The following is a 19,330-nucleotide window of genomic DNA, read 5'->3' as shown; positions in this document are numbered from 1 at the left end:
CAGAGGATGTGGATACTCTAAGGATACTCTGTGCCATGTTCTCTGTGGATGTCTGGTTCTCTCCAGGACCTGGCAACTACAGCATAACGCAATCCTAGATTGATTTATCGAGGCCCTCCCGGCAGCCCTGGGTGGAGTGACAGTGGACTGCATCATCCCGGACACCAAAAGCCTGCTCAGACCAGACATCGTAATAACTAACGAGCAGGCAAAGACGATCACCATGGTGGATGTCTCCATCCCCTTCGAAAACCTGTCAGTGGCCTTCCGGGAAGCAAGGGCAAAGACGCTAGATAAATACACACCGCTAGCAAATACACTAAGGACACAGGGCTACAAAGTGGAGGTACATGCCCTGCTGGTGGGTGCCCTGGGGGCCTGGGACCCCCAGAACAAAATGGTCCTCGAGGCCTGCGGCAGCAGCCGCCACTATGCCCGCCTCACGCGACAGCTAATGGTGTCAGATGCCATCAGATGGTCCCAGGCCGTCTACACAGAGCATATTACAGGCCTCCGCCAATATCAGGACAAATAACTGCCCAACTACCCAGAACTCATCTAACGGGCCCTACTACACAGAGAGAAGCCATCTCTTTACCCTTTCCCTAGCCTCCCTTTTCTTTTTTTCTTTTCCTCTCTGCCTCCCTTCGCAGTGCGTTCCTCCCTCATTCCCTTTCCACTCATCGACCACGACCCAGCCAACACGGAATATGGGTAACGAGGACACGTGACGAGATGACGAACACGATACAGGACTGGGCTAAGTGGAAGCATTGGCTTCCACCCACCTTTTGAACTATTGCTGAAGTTCCACTTCCCTTCCATCTTGGCCAACCATGGAATGAAAAGATGGACCCCACGTTGGGGAATGTCGCACCCACTACCTCATGCACTCTTCTGATTCTTGGACCATGCTGCACCTCACGGGTGGTGCCCCACCCCCACACCGGGTACGCAGTTCGTCCAGACGAGGCTCCTTTACAAAAGGATCCTGCCTACTTCAAAGTCTCTTTACGCCTATGAGCAGAGGGGAATAATAGCTCCCGTACACCCTGAGGAAGAGGGACGCGAAGGGGATGTGCCCTGCCTCACCCGGCTGCTGTTCCAGGAGTAACGGGGCTCCCCAGCCAGCCCCTTCCGGGGCGCTGAGCTAATGGGGCGTTGGCCGCTGTGCGGGGAGCTCGGCTGTGCCAGGGCCGGGCCTCCTGGTGGGGGCGAGGAGCTGGGGCTGCTCCCGGGGGTGGGGGACACGTGGCGCCGCTTAGCCCCGCTGGGGGTGAACGCTGCTCTCGGAGGTCACCTGGGGCGACGTCCCCTGCAAGCAGGGCGCTGCGGGACCCAACTGGCCCGAGCCTGCCGCGGTCAGGGGAAAGGTGCCCCAGCCTGGCAGGGACCTGCTGCAGCTGGGGAACCCCCCGGCCCAGGGAAGCCCCCATCAGTCCCAGACCCACTGAGGGCAGGGGAGGGATGCCGATCTCCCAGCCCAGCCCCATGTGGCGCCTCCCCCTGCCTCAGCCTGGGGGCTGTGTTGGGGGGAGAGCTGGGGGGGGTCCTCTCTGCTGTAGCCCGGGGCCAGCCAGCACCCCAAGCCCTTTAGACCTGGCTCCACCCCAGAGCCCGCATGCCCAGGCAGCACCCTCACCCCCAACCCTCTGCACCAGCCCTGAGCCCCCCGCCCACACGCCAAACCCCTTGGCCTCCCCCCCACGCTTTGTCAGACTACTAATATGGAGGGGACTTGTCACATGAGGGGTGCAGGGAACAAATTCATTTCACAGGTGCCTGGGAAAAGTTAGCGGCAATGCTGAGTCTGAGCCCGGGTTTTACAGAGGAAGCATCAACCCAGCTGGGCCAACATCCCAGCCTTGTTTCCAAGGGGTGACCAACAGCTAGGGGTAGCGGGGGCAGGGAGGGGGACAAGCAGGAGCAGAGTGCATGAGAGAGGGGACTTGCATTTTGCTCAGGGTTAATAACCCCTTGGGACTGCCCTGCCGTGCACTGTAAGAACAAGTCCTGGGGCACCTCAGAGACTAACATTCTGGAGCATAAGCTCTCGTGGGCAAAGTCCCGCTTCATCCCAGAGTGCGCTCGCCTTTCTAGGTGGCAATGCGCCCACTGCTCGCCTTTTCCCTCTCACTCTACAGGCTCGTCTTCTATTGGCCCAGCCTGCTACTGCTGACTGAGGACTGTTTCTCACTGCCTCTCTCCTTCTCTAGAGTTGCCCACTGCTCGCCTTGTAATGATCTGCAGCGCTAAGGGTCTGTCCTGATCGCTTCCTGGAACAGCTGGTGACAGTCTCGCATACATACAGCATCCATTCTCACTCACACAACAAGGAGCTTTCATTAGCACTGCTACAATCAGTACTGAGACTGAACAGCAAGTTAATTTCAAAACCATCACACTGAATTCAATGTCAGATACAGGTGAACATTACACAGAACTGAGAGAGTTTTAGACTACAGGGGTGCAGCTTGCTTGCTTTTAGGCCCTTAATAACGGCCCATGGAAAAACTGCCAACTGTCTTCAGTTGCGTCTCCTCTTAGTCTTAAACCTGCACAATCAAAAACTTTCAATCTGTTCTTATTGGTTAACCAAACCAGGTCTGACCAGGGGGACTGGAACAATTTTTCTCATGGGAGTGCTAATGAAGGGGAGTTGCAGCCCTCTGCTTTCACCAGCCCTGGAGGCCTGCTGACCTAGAGCAGACCTGCCTCTCACAAACACTTGGATTCTTTTCTCTGCAAAAAAAAAAAAAAAAAAAGGGCAGTCTCTTAGCATTTTGAAGGCTAACAAAATAATTTATTAAGGGGTGAGCTTTTCTGGAATAGACCCACGTCTTCAGACCATAAGACTCAATATTTAAGGCACAGACAACCAAAACTAATCATCAAGGTTGACTAATCAGAAAAATCGGGATCAAAGTGGGCACATCAGAAGAGCGGTAGGAAGGGGAGAAATCAAGAGTCACATAAAACAAAGTGGCTTTGTCTACACTAGCCCAAAACTTCAAAATGTCCATGCAAATAGCCATTTTGAAGATTGCTAATGAGACTCTCTTTAGAATGCGGGGGGGCGGGGTGGGGGGCAGCACTTGGAAATTGCAGCGGCTCGCGCTGCGCAGCTGGTCCAGATGTGGAAATCCCCTTATTTTAATTTGCTGATAGGAATAAGGGGATTTCGAAGTTGCCGGGGTTCTTTTGGAAAAGACCCCCACCTAAACCAGTACCCCAATTCCAAAGTGCCCCAACCATGCCCTTACTAATGAGATACTAAATATGCATTTAACTGCTTTTAGAAATGCTAAATATGTATTTCAGTGTTCTCTTAGTAGTTTTTATAATAATCATTTTTATGGTAATTTCAAAGTTTTGGGCAAGTAAAAACCCAACCTGAACATAAAAGCATAAGTGATTCTTACAACAAGTTTACATACAAAGAACTCTGATTTTGGTTCAGAAAGACAACACCTTTAGAGTTGAATTCTACTTTTTTACCAAGAGTATTCCCCCCCGAAGGGAGGTGCACCGTTCCTGGAAGTACTGCAATACCAGGTCGATGCGTGGAGTGGATGGAGCAAGCCCCTATTCCATCTCCCTGTTCCAAAAATCCATTTAATATATAGTCCTCAGATAGAGAACGTATCAGATATTAAACTGATAAGAACAGATACTACACTTGATCTTAGCCAAAAGGCCGAGAAGCGATACAATTTTGGGAAAATTTTACGCAGCACACCCATCTGGACACTTTTACACGTCACGACGAGTCACCCGAATGCAACACGTGAGCCTTGCAACAAGATTTTTACAGATCGGCAAGTACACCTACTTTCTTCATCCTGCAGCTCCTTTGTAGCTGGTCAAAGCAAAACCTCTCCCACCAGATAATTCAGCTTTAAAACGAGTTATTCCACCAGACCTGCGAGCTGCCTCTGTGGTGGTTGTTTCGCTGCCTAAGTGATCACATAATCTGCATGAAGCCTGTCCCCTCGCTGCAGCGTGATGACGCCATCGAGCTGTTAACCCTGTATGGACTGCAGAACCAAAACAAAACGTAGTCAAGTAGCATAAGAACATAAGAATGGCCATACTGGGTCAGACCAAAGGTCCATCCAGCCCAGCACCCCATCTGCCGAGGGTGGCCAATGCCAGGTGCCCCAGAGAAGGAGAACAGAAGACAATGATCAAGTGATTTATCTCCTGCCATCCATCTCCTGCCTTTGTTCTGAAGGCCAGGGCACCATACTTCATCCCTGGCTAATAGCCATTTATGGACCTAACCTGCAAAATTTTATCAAGCTCTTTTTTAAACCCTAATAGAGTCCTGGCCTTCACAGCCTCCTCGGGCAAGGAGTTCCACAGGTTGACTGTGCGCTGTGTGAAGAAAAATTTTCTTTTATTAGTTTTGAACCTACTACCCATCAATTTCATTTGGTGTCCCCTAGTTCTTGTATTATGGGAAAAGGTAAATAATTTTTCTATATTCACTTTCTCCACACCATTCATGATTTTATATACCTCTATCGTATCGCCCCTCAATCGCCTCTTTTCCAAACTGAAAAGTCCCAGTCTCTCTAGCCTCTCCCCATATGGGACCCGTTCCAAGCCCCTAATCATCTTAGTCGCCCTTTTCTGAACCTTTTCTAATGCCAATATATCTTTTCTGAGGTGAGGAGACCACAGCTGCACGCAGTGCTCACGATGTGGGCGTACCATAGTTTTATATAGGGGAAGTAGGATATCTTTTGTCTTATTATCGATCCCTTTTTTAATAATTCCTAACATCCTATTTGCCTTACTAACTGCTGCTGCACACTGCGTGGATGTCTTCAGAGAACTATCCACTATAACTCCAAGATCCCTTTCCTCATCTGTCGTAGCTAAATTTGACCCCATCATGCACTTTAAAGACTAGCAAAATAATGTATTAGGTGAGCTTTGGTGGGACAGACCCACTTCTTCACACCATCAGACCACCGGACCGCAGAACCGGTGTCAACCACACACCTCGGCAGCAACCCCCTGCTCTCATCCACTGCCATCGTCCCTCCCTGAGCAATCACACTGCTGGGGATTGCCCTGAGGCACAACCCTGTGATTTCAGCTCTGCAAGGCCCAAGCTGCTGCTCTGGGATTTCAGAGAGAGGCTGAAAGCAGCTACTTAACTCCACGGCAATTGGAGAGGCTTGAACTGGTTTTCTCCTCCTCCTGGAGGTAACACGCTTCCAGTTCTCCTCCTTGTTTTGGGCAGCCTGCTGTACCTGCAGTATTATCTGTTGCCTTCTGTCCAGAAAGTCTTCACCTTCTCTGATGGACCTGAGGGTTGGGATTTGTGCCTCAAGTCCTTTCACCTTCTCTTCTAAAATGGCTCCCAGCTTACCCTTGGGCCAGAGAAAATCCCTTCTATCATTCGGGAGGAAGACAAACACGGCACATGCCACGCAGGTCACAACACCAGAGCTCTCCCCAGCCGTGTCACTCTCCATTTCTCCCTTGACAGAGATCCCTTATTTGTTTCTAGTGCCGCCTTGGAGGGCACAAGAGAAACCCCATGCAAGAAAGGTGAAAACAGGTATGTGGCTCCTCCCAAAGGCGAGCTGCCTGTGAGCTGCTCCTGTTCGCTGCTCCTCACAGGAGTCGCTGGGGCTGCCTTCTTTCGGGGCTGCTAGCTGGCTAGGCCCGGCTGAGTTGTGAATGAAAAGCCCCGGGCAGCGCGGAACAGCCCACGTCCTGCGTCCCTCTCCCCGTGGCCAGCCCGGCCCCTCTGCGCACCCCGGCGGCAGACGGCCGTGGAGAGGCAGCTGGTGGCGTGGGAGTTCCTGGCTGAACAAGAGCGCCTCCTGCTGGCACGACTGGGAGAGCTGGCCCAGGAGATCGGGCCGAGGGGGGAGGAAAATGCCACCCAGCTGGGGGAGAAGATTTCCCGGACTGGCGCCCTCAACACACAGCTGGAGGGGACGTGTCAGCAGCCGGCGCTGGAGCTGCTGCAGGTGAGAGGGCGCTGGACGTGCCCAGGGCCCTATTAAGGAGGGGACTGAGGTGCCTGAAGCTCCAGGCCCATAACAATTCAGACAGAATTTTTTCGAGAGACATTTTGAAGCATATGCTCCAAAATCTGTGTTAGTCTCTAAGGGGCCACCAAGTCCTGGTGCCTTTGGCCTGGTGCACCTATGACACAGCCCTCACAGTCTTCAAAAAGCTTTTCCCGGAGGCAGTGCTTTAGAACAGTGTCGTGAGCGGGTGTGGCATAAACAACAATGCGTACAATCGAAGGCAGACCTTTTTTACACTGATGACATGGGACTGGCTCAGCCACTTCCATACCAAGCCTCCTTCTAAATTCCTCGTAGCCATCGTCCTTCGCATCATCTTCAGTGGTTTGTATCGGTGTTGAGCAAAACCAAGGTGGGCCCGTTTCATCTTCGTTCTCTGACACATCGTCGTCCTGGGGCTCTGGGTCCTCAGGGAAGACCTTGTCGAGCTCTGGAGAGATTCCCAGAAAGAAAATAATGTACGATCCTGTGGTCTTTTTAGGTTTTTACAAAATCCCTTTACACGACCCCCCAACCTCGCTCATTCGTTTCTTACCTCTTTGGCTTCTTTTCCGTTCTCTTTGTCTGACTCCTTCAACCTGCGGCCGCCTTCCTCCGGAGGGGTGGACAAAGAGAGGCCGTCTACCTTGTCGGGCCGCCTCGAGAGCGGTTGGGTTTCGGGGTCGGGTTCCGGTGTATCCGTCAACAAGGGTTAGGCCAAAGGGCTCCCCTCGGCTACCGCCTCCCCCTCGCAGCTGCCGCGGATGCGGCGCTTTCTCCACATGCGGCGGAGACCCGTCGGCACATGAACAACGTCCGAACTCTGGCAGGGGTGGTGAAAGTGTCCATCTTTCCGCTCAGCATTTGCACATTTCTGAAACACGCGCTCTTGGAAGAAGATGGCCTCTTTCTGGGGGTAGCGCTGTGCTCCGATTGGTGGAGGGGCGAGTCCTTCGAGGGGTCGCATGACACCCTTTCCTTCCAGTCTCACTTGACCCAGATGTACTCCTACCCCCGAAGGGCACGTCTTCCGGTGACAGGGGGCGGGCCTAAAGGAGTTGGGGAGGAACTTCTGGTGACAGGAAGGAGGGGCAAAAGGGTTAAGGGGGTGGGACTTCTGGTGAAAGGGATGGGCGGAGCTAAAAGGGCTGGGGTGGGGCTTCTGGTGAAAGGGGCGTGGCTAAAAGGAAAAGGGGCGTGGCTAAAGATTGATGGTAGATCCCTTATACTACTAGCACCCATCACCAGGCCTGATAGTTTTGGGGTTTTTTCAATCTATCCTGCCCCAGACCCTTGAAGGCCCTTCTGAAGGGTTAATCCCACAGCCCTGGGTTTACCAGGCCAACGCTCTAACCACTGACCTCTCCCTCCTCACCATTGTTCCCCTCCAGGGGCAGAATAAAACGTCTATGTGCACCAAAGCCTGTGTGGCTGTGCGCCTGCAATAGAAACACAGGCTGCCAGCGCTGGGTGCTCTGCAAACCAGCTGAGTGGCCCTGAATCTTTCCTGGGCAGCCGCCCAAGCGCTCCGGGGTGGTCACAGAACTGGAAGAGACCTGGAGCGATCCTGGAGCGATTGTAATCCAGGCCCTCTACGGCAGCGCTCTCTGAAACGCTCCCACTTCCACGGGCAGGGCCAGGTGAGCAGGGAGGACTGCAGAGTCTCAGCGCAGGGGTGAGAGGATGGGGCCGGGCAGAGAGGTTCACATTCATTAGGAACTGGGGACACTTTTGGAGAAGCGGGAGGCTGTACGGGGGGGATGGGCCCCACCTACCCCAAAACGGAACCAGGCTGCTGGCACTTCACACTGAGATGTCGCAGAGCAGTTTTGAAGCGAAGGGCTGGGGGGAGCCGACGGGCGCAGAGGAGCGTGTGGATTGGACACAGGCATCTCTTACGGGAGGGTCGATAAATAGGGATTCTCTGTGTTCTACTCAGGAGGAGAGGGCTGAAGATGATAAAACGGGTAAAATCAGATGAGAATCAATCGACTGGAAAAGGATCTAATCCATCTGGAAAAGGCAGACAGATCAGAATCACAGAATCCGAGGGCCGGAGGGGACCTCAGGAGGTCGTCTAGTCCAGCCCCCTGCCTAAAGCAGGATCAACCCCCCCAGAGCATCCCCTTTGGGTAGTTGAAGGCTGCTATCAAATCGCTCCCCAGTCTTCTCTTCAGGAAACTAAATAAACCCAAATCCCTCAGCTTCTCCTCATAGGTCATGTGCTCCAGCCCCTTAATCCCCCTCCTTCCCCAGAGGGCAAAGAAGCAGGTCTGGGTGTTCAAAGGGACATGAGTGGCTGAGTCCCACTGGGTGGATCTCCAGTGGGAGCACAGAGCTCCATGGCCAGAAATCCAGTTGGGTCGTGTCCCTTCCCTTGCAAGGGGCGGCCGGGGCATGAGGGGCCTGCCGGGGCTGGAGAGCAGGCAGGGGCAGGTGGGAGACAGCGCTGCTTCCCCAGCTCAGCTCAAGCTACTCATGACTCCCTCCCTGTACCTCAGTTTACCCTGAGGGGTTCCGTAGGGGCAAACCCGGCCCATGGGGTGCCTGTGCTGGGGAAGGCAGCTCTTGTCGTCTGTCACAGGCCTCGGGGAGCTGAGGCAGGCGACATTTTGACACAAGTTGGCCGGTCAAGGGGAAGTCTCCCCCTCACTTGCTCTGAGGCAGCTTGTCGGAGCTGTGGGGCAGCCCAATGGGCTGCAGTAACCCCCATGCTCCTTGGTGTATCTTGAGTATGCTCACGATAGTGGCATGAAGCCCCTCTCGGTGAATTATGCGGACTGCCCAGCTCCCCGGGTTGCTGGGAACCTGTCCTCACTCACCAAGGGAAACCGAGGCGCAGAGCGACAGGGAAGTGAGGGAGAGCAGGCCAGAGCTCAAACCACTCGACCCCACTGCCCTCCCAGAGCTGAGAAGAGAACCCAGGAGTCCTGGTGCCCAGCCCTGCCCCTGCTTCAACTGCGAGATCTCCCTCTGCTCCTACAATAATGTACCCATGAGATGTCACCCTCCTTTGGGAGATGGAAATAGACACCCCGCCCCTCCCAACCCCGCTGCACTGCCCCTCGCCCCCCATCCTAAAGCCAGCCTCTGAACCAGACACCCATTTCACAGCCCCACACACTGAGCCCTGCACGGCACTTCCTGCGCAGCCCAGCCCCCTGGTCACTCACTCATGGGCTCAGGACACGTGGCAGTGCCGGAGCGCTCCCCGCAGGCAGCGGCTGGGTCCCAGCCCAGCCCGGCCCGGCCCAGGTGCAGCGCAGGGCGGCGGTGGCAGCGCCGTTGTGGCCGCGCCCCCCGGCCCTGGTGCTGTCCGGTGCCGCCCGTGGGAGGCGGCGCTGGGCGCCCCGGGGCTGCACCGGGAACACGTGACGTGCACGTGGCGGGTGTCTACCGGGTGTGACAGTGTCACACCGACGGGCGGAGCGGAGCGGGGCGGGGCGGGGGCGGGGGGCAGGACACCGCACACACCCGCTGCAGGGCCGGGCCGGACGCGGGTGACAACAGCCCTGTCCCGCCCTCTGAGCACGCTGGGGGGCGGGGCTCCCGGACGGGGCCGCGCACGCGGCGGGGGCGGGGCTCACCCCTGGGGACTGTCCCCCCCGTGGGGCTCTAGGGGGCTCTGACCCCCCCCCCTCCCGCAGCGCTTTGTCACGTGGGCGCCGAGCAGGCAGCGGTCGCCACAGGCCCGGCAGGGTCAGTCCGCGCAGCAGCTCCCGCCGCGCTCACTGCGCATGCGCGGTACGGGGGGCGGGGCAAAGCCCGAGCTGCGCGGGGGTGTTTCGTACAGCCCCGCCCGGCGGTGAGTGTCGGGGTCCCGGGCCGGGGGAGGGACGGGACAAGTTATTGGGGGGGGTCGCTCACCCCGTGGGGGGGACACGGACCCGGGGTAATGGGGGGGGCGCTCGGTCCCCCCGGGGCTCAGCTCGGGCCCAGCGGGGGGAGGGGGGTGTGGTCCGGCCGCGGGCGCCCTCTGCGGGGGGGGGGGGGGTTCTGTCCCGTCTCCTGGGCGCGAAACTCTCCTGCCTTGGGGGGGGGGGGCGGGGGGGGTGTCACGTGCTCCAGCGGCTCCTCAGCCGCGGCGGCGGGAAGCGGCGCTTCACCTCCCCCGGGGCCCGAGGGGCCGGGCTGGGACGCGCCGGCTGCGGGCACGTGCCGGGGGGGCGGGGCGCGCGGAGAGACGGTCCCGCGGGGCGGGGGGTTCGCACACACCGGGGTCTCTCGCGGCTCTGTGAGCCGGTGCCCCGGTGCCAGCTAAAGGTCTGGAGGGGCAAAGGGGGGGGGGCGATGCCGCCCCAGCAGCTGCGCTGAGCAGCCAGGGCAGGCGGGGTTCTTTGGTTTGCGCTTAGTTCGGGCACAGCAGCAAGAGGAAAATTACACTTATTAGAGGCCTTAACAGTTACTTTGTATTTCTACACAGATGGAAACAATATAACTCAGACAAGTGATCGAAGTACCACAATTGTGAATGTTTGTTTATAACTTTTCTAACAGTTAATAGGAAACCGCTGGCAGCGATTTTACAACAGAAGCGGCTGCCGCGTGTGAAAGGGGGTTTTAAACTGACCGCTCACTTTATGAATGAAACCAAGATGGCCGCCGAGTGAGTGACAGGAGAATGATTTTACTCGTGGTTACTACTATTTGCAGAAGGTCATTGCTGACCGCAGGTCGCCAGTTCAGGTAAGGCGAGGACCCCCTGGGGTTTGATAGGCAAGATAAATTTTCTACAGTTCTGTCTAAAAGATAGCGGAGGATCGCAGTGTTGTAATAGATCAAAGGGGTAAACGCGTTTTAAAGATAAGGTCAGGGCTTCCCGCGGTCTGAGTGACAGGCTTATGGTTTTAGCAGTTTATAGCCCAAAAACAGCTCGTACCCGCGGTTTTTAAAGGGGAAACAACACAATTTAACTTAAGAAAAGTTTTAGACAAATTCGCTAGCTTAAACTAATACAAGTAATGTGTACCCAAGAAAGGCAAGTTGCAGGTGTGATTTTCACCCCTGCCTCTTAAGCCTGGTGGAACCAGAGTCTTTCCCTTAATTCCTATAGGAAAGAAGTGCAATACAGGTGTAATTCTTACCCCTGCCTCCTAGATCCAGTGTGACCCAAATTCTGTCAATCCCTCGGGAAGAAGTAGATACAAACCAGGCATCCCCAGTCTCGGGAGTTAGTTCCAGACCTGGCCAGCAGCTGTAGGTGATTTAAACTCAAAGGGGGGGGTGGTTTGCCAAGCCCCTTTATACCCCTTGTGGCACGTAGGCTTCTTCCTGGTCTCAAGTGGCCAACTGGGAGGAGAGTGTTTGAACCCCAGGTTTCCCAGGAAATATGCAAGGCTCAATTTGCACCTGTGAATTGTGGACAATTGGGCACCTTTGGAGGTGAGTGAGCAAGGCATGTCAATTACCGAGATCAGCCAGAAGGGCGGCCATTAGCTAGCCCATCCACTGTCTGGTTTTTGTGTATGGCAGAGAGGCTGGGTGAGACAGCACACCTGTGTTCCCAGGACATCAAAGGCCGCCTGCCTCCCCTGCTTATTTCTCTCTCTGTCTCTCCCAGTGGGGGGGGGGGAAGAGGAAGAAAAGGCCAAACAGGGGGTTCATGTCTGGCTACACCTCCCAGAGCTGAGAAGAGAACCCAGGAGTCCTGGTGCCCAGCCCTGCCCCTGCTTCAACTGCGAGATCTCCCTCTGCTCCTGCAATAATCTACCCATGAGATGTCACCCTCCTTTGGGATATGGAAATAGACACCCCGCCCCTCCCAACCCCGCTGCACTGCCCCTCCCCCCCATCCTAAAGCCAGCCTCTGAACCAGACACCCATTTCACAGCCCCACACGCTGAGCCCTGCAGGGCCCTTACTGCGCAGCCCATCCCCCTGGTCACTCACTCATGGGCTCAGGACACGTGGCAGTGCCGGAGCGCTCCCCGCAGGCAGCGGCTGGGTCCCAGCCCAGCCCGGCCCAGGTGCAGCGCAGGGCGGCGGTGGCAGCGGGACGGCAGCGCCGTTGTGGCCGCGTCCCCCGGCCCTGGTGCTGTGCGGTGCCGCCCGGGGGAGGCGGCGCTGGGCGCCCCGGGGATGCAACGGGAACACGTGACGTGCACGTGGCGGGTGTGTAGCGGGTGTGACAGTGTCACACCGACGGGCGGGGCTGGGCGGGGCGCTGCGGGGGGAGGGGCAGGACACCGCACACACCCGATGCAGGGCCGGGCCGGGCGCGGGTGACAACAGCCCTGTCCCGCCCTCTGAGCGCGCGGGGGGGCGGGGCTCACCCCCTGGGGACTGTCCCCCCGTGGGGCTCTAGGGGGCACTGACCCCCCCTCCCCCCGCAGCGCTTTGTCACGTGCGCGCCGAGCGGGCAGCGGCCGCCAGAGCCCCGGCAGGGTCAGTCCGGGCAGCAGCTCCCGCCGCGCTCCCTGCGCATGCGCGGTACGGGGGTGGGGGCGGGACACAGCCCGAGCTTCTGGCCCCCGCCAGCCCCCCCTCCCCCGCGGTACGTGTGTTACTGGAGAGACATGATCGCCCCGTTCTGGAGAGGGACGCAGCCGAGCTGGGTTTTGTATTCAAATCCGGCACCTTAACACGGGGGTTAAATCGTGATGGGAACTTTCCGCGTCACTCTCGGGGCTCGTCTGCGAACTGGGCTCAGTCCAACTCTTGACCTTCCCCCCCCGCCCCGCCGCTCTCTGATTTGCTCCCCTCGATCGTTTGTTTCTGATTTGTGCGCCTTGATTTCTGTGTCCGGTTCTCTGGGCCTTAAATCTTGACTCTGCTCCGGTCCGGCTCTGGGCGGGAGAAGTGGGTCTGTCCCACGAAAGCTCGTCACCTAATAAACCATTTTGCGGGTCTTTAAAGTGCCACTTGACCGCGTTTTGTTTTGATAGTGTAGAGACTGGCGGGGCTTCCTCCCTGTTACTATCCAACGCTTAACGCGGACCGAGTCCAGCACTGGCGGGGGGTGTTGGTTATTGCCGGGGGGTGAATTCCTCCGCTCTGAGGGGGTGTGCGCGGGCTCCGCCCAAGCCCCTGGAGGGGGGGGGTATTAAATGCCGAAGGGCTGGCCGGGGGGGGGGTCGTCCTGTATTGTGTAATGCTGACACCTACTGGCCGCCCCCAGCATTGCAGTAGGACGATGAAGGGGGCAGTGCAGCTCCCCAGATGCGGCTCAGGCTACGTTCAGGCTGCAGTTGTATCTAGAAATAATTTATGCAATTTGCCCAATGTGCAAATGAACCTCCCCCGTCCGGCACCCTCGGCCCTGACCGGTGCCAGACGAAAGAATTCGCAGGACCACAGGAGGTCGATATTGCCGAGCTGCATTCCCAGCACTCCCACTGCTCACTTGGTGGTTCCCTGTTGGGTTCACTCCCTCTGGGGCACCTGGCGCTGCCCACGGTGGGCGGAGGGGACACTGGCTGGCTGGGGAGGCGGGAGCTGTTTCCTCCCTCCCCCAGAGCCTGTCCCAGAGCTGAGCAAACCCTTCACCTCGGCCTCACGTTCTGCCCCACCCATGAGCCGCCCCTCCCCCACCCGTCTCATGTCCCCAACCGCTGGGAGTTTCTGCCCGGGGGGGGGTGAAGCCCGTGGGGCCGGTGCAGGGAACAGGGAGCCCCAGTACAAACACTGCGGGTCAGTCCAGCCCTGTGAGCGCCCAGCCTGGCCCAGCCCCAGAGTCCAGCCTTTGGACCGGGACCGAGACCCAGCGGCAGACCCTGCCCCCCCTTCCCGGGTGTGTGCAGCTCCGGTCTCAGCTCCTCGGGGCGGGGGAGAGCCGCTGCCCGTAGCAGCTCACAGAGCCGGACGGGACTCGGGAGGTCCCAGGGTCCCGGCCCGGCCCTCTGGGCGGGGCGCAGCCCCAGCCCGGGCAGATCTGTGTGTGATCTCTGGGCCCCAGGCCCGCAGGGTCGGAGCTCACAGCCCGGGGGCAGCAGGCGAGCGGCGACCGCTGGGACCCGCAGGAGGGAACGAACCCGGCACCCGGGGGGCTAAAGCCCGGGGCTGTCCCGGTAGCCACAGGCCGCTGGCGCCCCCGCACCCGGCCCGGCTGCAGAGCGGAGACTCCGCTCCCCGGTCACTGCGGGTCACGCACGTCCGTGTCCAGCCCACAGCGGGGGGGGGGGGGGGGCTTTCGCGGGACCCGCTGTGAGCGGCAGGGCCAAGCGGGGCAGGTCCCGGCGCTTTGCCGCAGGACGCGGCGCTCTCGGCAAGTCTCCCCCCGGCAGAAGCCGGGCCAATAAACGACGTGTCCCTCCGTCCGCCCCCCTTGTCTCTGAGCTGCCGCCCGTGGCACCGCCCCAGCTACAGCGACACCGGGCACAGCCCTGCGGGCGGCAGCGGAGCGCGGCCGGGGCCGGGGCTGGACACTGGTGGGGTAGGCTGAGTCCTTTACTGCGCTGTTCGCCTGCCGCGCCCGGCAGAGCTACGGGCTCTGCCCCTTTAAGGGATTTGGCGCGCTGTATGCTAATGTCACAGGGTCATTGCCAACCTCCGGCCCGCGGTCAAGTTCATTCATTTCAACAGCGGCTGCAGGAGAGCTCTCGGGGCCTCGTCCAATCCGGGAGCACTATGCTAATATGGCCACGCCCCTGCAGGGAGTCAGCTGCCGCGTGGCTTTTTCGCGCGTTTTCTTGCACTGGCAATGGGAAAAGAGGAGCGTGTGAATGGGGCGTTCGGGGTCCCCCTTTGGCTACGGGACAGACACGGGGAGGTGGAGCTGGGACCTGACTTGCAAGGGGCGCTGCGGCCCGGGAGTGCCTGGATGAGGTGAGCTGTGATCTTCCTACACCGCAGTGTCCTGGGAAACTGAGTCCCGCCCTCTGGTCTGCAGTGCGGGGAGGGTGTTCCGGCGATCCCAGCCTTAGGGCAGCGCTGGGCTTATTTTTACCCACAGACCCACCCACCCCACGCAGGCTGAAGGGCCTGGCAGTGCCTGTGAACTAGGTGGTGTTTCCTGTTTAATTTGGTGCCCAGAATTGTGCACAATTTCTCCTTTGAATGTTTTTATTTACGACAAACCGAGGTTTGCATTAAGATTTGCTCCCTTGAGGCCTCACGTCCATCAGGGAGCAGAGGGTGACCCCTGTGCAGCGCACCCCCCAAGGGCAGTGGAGTCAGGGCAGTGGCTTCTACAGCTGTTCCTGAGCAGTCTTGGCTAGCAGCCGCCTGGCTGGTAGCAGCAACGTTGAGGGGTTCAGTGTGCGGGAGGGGCTGCGGGCTGGGGCAGAGGGTGGGATGCAGGGGTGGGTGGGTGGAGAAAGGGACGAGGAACCTCCTCGAAAAGCTCTGCCTAGAATAACGGCTCCTGCAGCAGTTTGGTCTCTGTCGTGGGACTTTGGGTTGGGAATATTAGCGAGAAAATGAGACGGGGTAAGTGATTGCTCCATGCACCCCTTTGCAGCCTGCAATGTGGTGTTTAGAGCTTCAAAAGCATCTCACAAAACTGGGTGACTGGGGCACAAAATGGCAAATGAAATTCAGTGTTGATCAATGTAAAGTGATGCACAGGGGAAAACATCATCCCACCAGACCTGTTGGGGTGGGGGGTGTAAATCAGCTGCTGCCACTCTAGAGAGAGTGCTTGGAGCCATTGTGGATAATGAGCAAGTCTCTGTTCTGAGGTGGGATTGATCAGTTGCTGGGGGGAGTTACCCAGTGTTTGGAGCTCACACACTGTTTGCTGTTTAGAGATGAGTTGCTCGTTTTCAGGCTTTTAGACGTTCACCATTTACTGGAAATAATCAAGAGGGTTTTTTTTTTAATTTTTTTAACATTGCAATTATCGCGTGGGAGCCACAAAGAACGTCCTTAAAGAGCCGCAGGGTGCAGACCCCCACCTCCGACTGTTTTGTTTTGTGTTTTCATTTCTTTTCAGGTTTGCGTCCGTGGGAAGAGCAGACTGGAATTGTGATCTCAGAAGAAGCGACGCAGAAACATCTGCCTGGATCTGCAGATCCTAAGAAAATGATTGTGAGCCCGGGGAGCTGCCCTACGCATCTCAATGGAGGGTTGAGCCCACGGCCTGTTGTTCCGGAGGCCTCCCATGGAGAGCTCCAGGAAAGGACCCCGCGTGTGGCAGGAAGGGAGGAGCGCAGTGGGCACAGCTCCTGCACTTCCCACTCAAGAAAAGACGTCAGCTCTTCGCCATCTTCACCCCCTGCCTCTTGGGAAGCAGGTGACCCAACGGCCCTGGAGTGACTTCTGTGAACCCTGCAACGCAGGGGAGGAGCTGGGAGGAGAAGTGGCCCAGGAAGGGTGAAGAGCTTGTGTTTCCTTGGGGTCCTTTCCTACCCTGGCAGAGGGAGGACCACTGCTGGCGCGGGGCCTGCGGAAAGTTAAACAGAATTGACTGTGCAGCCGCTGAGGGGAAGCTGAGGAACGGGTCCGCCGGATGCCAGGCCAGGTGAGGGCCCCCTAGAGAACCAGGCTTTGGCCATTTGCGGCTGTTTGGGTTGTTCTGATGCCCAGTTCCGTGCTGCTTTGGATGGTTGTGGCGGTTTTGTTACCAAGAACTCTTCGCAGCATCCAGTTCTGATTTCATCTGCGGTTATTCAGGTTTATCCCACAGTGTCCTCCTGGCACCTGAGCGCTGCCCTCTCAGTGGAGCGATTCGCATCGGTCACATGTGGGTCTGTCTCAGCGTGTTGTGTGAGGCGGTCTCTGAGTGGGGATGTTCATGTGGCCCTGCTAAGCCTCACCTGAAAGGGTTATGGGTAACAGGTAGGGGTGGAGCAGCCTCCTGCCTGCCGCAGGCCCGGGCGCTCCAGCCAGGCCAGAGTAGCCCCCATCTGTGGTGGCCCTGGGAGTGGGGGGGAGGGGGGACGTGGCTGGAAAGGTTTCTCTCTGGCAGACTGGGGCTGCTGCAGCCCAGCGGGAGCATCCCTGCCCTGTGGAGCGCCTGAGCCAGGCCGCTGCTGATGGGGGCTCCTGTGTCTGCTCTGGGGTGCCCCCCACTTGCAGCAGTGCCACGGGCAAGGAAGCGCCAGCTGGGCTGCAGCAGCTCCTGTCCATGGCAGTGGGGCTGCTCCAGCCGGGCGAGGTTGGAGGGGCCCCCCAGCTGCCTCTGCACCCATTGAGCAGTGAGCTCGTGTTTCACTGGGGAGCTAATGAAAGGTGATTTTACATCCCTGTCTCTGAGAGAGTCTCTGCGTAAATCCGGCTATTTCCCTTTGTCTCCCTTCCCCTCCCCCGAAGGACACCTGCCCGTTCAGTGCTCTGGGCTGGGCGCTTCCAGCTGGGGTGTGGGCATTTTCCATGTCAATCGCCAGCCCCACCCCACCACCCCCGGTCTTTCCGGGAGTCTCTGACACATGTGGCTTCTCCGCGGTAAAAGCTCTCCTTGAAGTACAGCAGCAACTGCAGGACTGCTGGGGTGTGGGGGGTGTTCGGGAGGGAGGGGAGGAAGTGCTAGAGGTGCCCGGGAGGGGAGGGAGTGCCCGGGGGGTGGGGTAAGGGGTAAGGGATGGGGGGAGGGATTGCCAGGGGAGTGGGACAAGGGGGTCGGTACTAGGAAAGCAGATTGGAAGATTCGTCACTGATTGGTGACGGAGCCTTGTCTATACTATGTCAGGCGCCCATCCGTCCCATATCGGGTGGAACAGCCCCATATTTTGGGGGCCAGAAAGGCATCCCAGCTTATCTTTTAAAAGGGGCTAATTGCCCTGTATTCCCACACACCCCCCTGCTGGCTGACTGGGAGCTCACCCATGGCTGCTGCCAGGTTCCCAGCTCCCCACACCTCAGTGGAGCCAGGAGGAGCCACCCCCACCCCCATATCTCCCTGTCCTGTGTTTGGGATAGGGAGATACAGTCACCCTAATACCAGGGAAAGAGTCACCTGTTTGGGGCTGATTTTCTGGGTTCGATTCTGCGCACATGGTAAAGACGCACGAAATCAAACTCTCTGGAGCTGACAGTCGACCCCTGAACTCCTCCATATCGCGAGGAGTGAGGGAGATCGACGGAGAGTTTCTTCCATCCACTTCCCTCTGTGTAGCCGGCCAGGTAAGTCAACTGCAGAGAGGTCGAGTCTAGCTCCGCAACTGCAGTAGCTAGAACTGTGTATCTGCCATTGACTTAACTCCCAGCGTAGACCGAGCCTGGGAAGTGGGGACCACACACAGGGCTGATCAGAGCTCAGTGCTGCAGACGGGCAGTAAGGTATGGCAATGCCAGAGTGGTGTAAATAAAGGGACCTGGGTGAGAATGAGAATCCAGCCTGTTGTCGTTCAAATTGGCAGTGTCCCTTTAACATGGTGGCCAGGTTTGCAGTCAGTGGGGGTGTGTCTACACAGCAAAGTTATTGTGGCATAACGGCCACTATTCCCAAGTAACTTTGCGAGTGTCTACACAGCAAAACCACTATTGCAAAATTATTTCGAAATAGCAAAGGGCTTATTTCAAATTTGGTCAACCTCATTCCATGAAGAACAGGGCCCATTCCAAACTAGGGGCTGTGTAAACAGGAGGACGGCCTATTTCAAAATGAGCTACTATGGAATATTTATTCTGAAATAACTTTGCTGTGTAGACGTGGTAGTTCAGATTAGAGCCCCGGGAAGCCGTGCTTTCAGGGACTCGAATCCACAGGAGGCTCTATTGTGTGTGGAGACACTATTTGGGAATAAGTTTTGCTTATTTTCCCTGCAGCGTGGATGTGTTACTCTGAAATATTTTTGTAAGGAATGTGCCAGCAGGAACTCAATGCTGCTGAAGGCTGGGAGGAGCAGTGGATGGCATGACTGGTAGGCGGTGTGACCAGCGGGCAGCTGGGAGGAGAAGCAGTGGATGGCACAACCAGCAGGTGGCCGGTAGGAGCAGTGGATGGCACGACCGGCGGGTGGCCGGGAGGAGGAGCAGCGGATGGACAGAAGGCACGACCCATGGACGGCTGGTAGGAGCAAGCAGAACACCGGACTGGCGCAAAGGTGGCCTTGTCTCAGGTTCCGTGAGGGAAAGCATCAGCGTGAGGTGTCAGTGCCCACAGGGACTGGACCAAGTTATAAGTGGGGCATTTGAAGTGGGGGTACGGAGAAAGTTGGGTGTGTGGATTGGCTGGTCACAGTACTGGACTGGAGAGCCTGAGAGGCCAAGGACACTGCTCAATGCATCTGAGCTGGGACAGTTACTTGAGAACTGGTTATGAACTCTGGGTGTGGGATTTTCCCAAGCTTATGCTAATTGACTTTTCTGCCTCTTTTATTAAAAGTCCGTTTCTGCACTCAGACTTTGTGCTTGCGAGGGGGGAAGCGTTGCCTCTCCGAGGCCCCCAGGGGTGTGTGACGTTCCCAGGCTACTGG

At 57.6% G+C, this 19,330-nt stretch overlaps 2 long non-coding RNA genes and 1 other non-coding gene across 3 annotated transcripts; 1 reads left to right on the top strand and 2 right to left on the bottom strand.

Annotated features, from left to right (window-relative positions):
- Positions 1–3,518: 3,518 nt before the first annotated feature.
- On the bottom strand, positions 3,519–3,709 carry LOC142025374 (U2 spliceosomal RNA). Its single transcript, XR_012648645.1, has one exon. It is a non-coding gene; the product is annotated as a U2 spliceosomal RNA (small nuclear RNA).
- Positions 3,710–6,876: 3,167 nt separating this feature from the next.
- On the bottom strand, positions 6,877–9,250 carry LOC142025009 (uncharacterized). Its single transcript, XR_012648573.1, has 3 exons — positions 9,209–9,250; positions 7,811–7,984; positions 6,877–7,107 (listed from the first exon to the last, which is right to left on the bottom strand). It is a non-coding gene; the product is annotated as an uncharacterized LOC142025009 (long non-coding RNA).
- A 1,344-nt stretch (positions 9,251–10,594) lies between these two features.
- Positions 10,595–19,212, top strand: LOC142025005 (uncharacterized). Its single transcript, XR_012648569.1, has 3 exons — positions 10,595–10,721; positions 15,907–16,434; positions 18,714–19,212. It is a non-coding gene; the product is annotated as an uncharacterized LOC142025005 (long non-coding RNA).
- The last annotated feature ends 118 nt before the right edge of the window (positions 19,213–19,330 follow it).

The sequence above is a fragment of the Carettochelys insculpta genome, chromosome 22 (genome assembly GCF_033958435.1).
Source record: "Carettochelys insculpta isolate YL-2023 chromosome 22, ASM3395843v1, whole genome shotgun sequence".
NCBI classification, from domain to species: Eukaryota; Metazoa; Chordata; order Testudines; family Carettochelyidae; genus Carettochelys; species Carettochelys insculpta.
This window is presented reverse-complemented; position numbering and strand designations above follow the sequence as displayed.